The sequence below is a fragment of the Quercus suber genome, unplaced genomic scaffold (genome assembly GCF_002906115.3).
Source record: "Quercus suber isolate HL8 unplaced genomic scaffold, Cork oak 2.0 scaffold_907, whole genome shotgun sequence".
Classification (NCBI taxonomy): domain Eukaryota; kingdom Viridiplantae; phylum Streptophyta; class Magnoliopsida; order Fagales; family Fagaceae; genus Quercus; species Quercus suber.
Window position 1 is genome coordinate 189801 of NW_027070331.1, and position 1647 is coordinate 191447.

The following is a 1647-nucleotide window of genomic DNA, read 5'->3' on the forward strand; positions in this document are numbered from 1 at the left end:
ATTATAATGTACTTGGCTGTGTTTTATGAACGGTTATATGTTACACTTGAAAATATATCTAAGGTCACAATAATTTGTTCTTTTTGGGTGATGGCAGGATGCATGTTTTATTAATTTCTTTACTTATTTGCAAACTAACTCTTCAGATTCTTATCTTAATGGATTTGTGCTGGCTACATGTAGGGTTTACAATCACTGGTTTGTAGAAACTGGTATGCATATAGTGAACTGCTTCCCTCCCCCCACCCCCTCTTTCATAGATATTAACCTTGTCTGTCACAGTAGGATGGGAAAAATGGTATTGGTTCCGTGACCAAATATTTTTACTGACTTTGCATTGTTTTGACAGAGGCTTAGGTTAGATTTAGGGTCTGGATGGGGCCTGACTTTTGAGGGTAGTATGCTGTGCTTTCTAGTGAACCCTACTCTGATCTAAAGACTAGAGGCTCAAAAGGAACTAAATATTTATTTTGCTGTGGTTGGTCTTTTGTTTGCATGAACTGATATTTTAACAGTGATTTTAGTTAATGTCAATCAGATCCAGGTTAGGATTTGGGTTGGGTTTATTTGGTGGAGTGGGTGGCTTCCCAATAAAGCAGTGTTGGGCAAAATATATTTTTGATGTTTCCATCTAAAATTAAATCTGTAATAGGGTGCCTTGACGTGTGAGTTGATTTTATATTATTTAGGAATTCTGTTCCCTTCTGCCATATTAACAAATGGAAGGAATATGCACTAACTCCATGCTGGGAAATAGAATTTGTGGTATCCTAAGGATTTCCTGATGATATGACATTGTTGATAAAAATCAAGAAAAAAAGGCTTCGTCTCATTTCTGATGGTTTTCTGATTGTTTTACTAGGTGACTCCTGGATCCCCTGCTGACCGTGCTGGATTTCGTCCTGGCGATGTTGTGATTGAATTTGATGGGAAACCTGTTGAAAGCATCAAGGAGGTATTTGGGACCTTAATGAATGTCAGTAGGTGGAAATTATGCATTTTGCAACGAGAAGTAAAAAAACACTAAAATATTTAATGGCTGGAATTTGAGCAGTCATGATTAATGGAGAAATAACCTTAATCTTAGATTGTCATGCATTTTCCTTTGATTAAACCACAATTTAGTGACTGCTGGCAGGAATTCTGGTCCTGATGGCCTCGTAATGAATTTATGACTGAATGTGTTGATTGTCAGAATATTTTAAGTCTGTGATGAGAAACTAAAGGATATCGAAAGAGAATATAACTTACCTTCGAAAAAAGGAAGGGAGGATATAACATGATACATGTGGTGTGCAAAAATTTCCAATTTAATTGAGTTTGGGTTCAGAAAACTCATGCTTTTGCCTGATTGAGTTTGTTGCTTACTATTTTTATGATTATGATTCTGATGGTCTATATGATTTGTGAATTGTTGCAGATTATTGAAATAATGGGGGACAGAGTTGGAGTACCCATGAAAGTGGCTGTGAAAAGAGCTAAGGATAATTTGGTCACTTTGACGGTAATTCCAGAGGAATCCAAATCAGATATGTGACAGACAACAACTCTCCTATTCAAGACATATACATTGGTTAGATCTTTTGTATTACCAGTACATTAGCAAGAGACTTTCATAATTTAATCTTTAGGTTTGTTTTTTTAAAA

The 1647-nt window shown here is 35.8% G+C and overlaps 1 long non-coding RNA gene across 1 annotated transcript; it reads left to right on the forward strand.

Annotated features, from left to right (window-relative positions):
• The first annotated feature begins 17 nt into the window (after positions 1-17).
• Positions 18-1647, forward strand: LOC136061439 (uncharacterized). The gene is made up of 2 exons (XR_010626893.1): positions 18-955; positions 1421-1647. It is a non-coding gene; the product is annotated as an uncharacterized LOC136061439 (long non-coding RNA).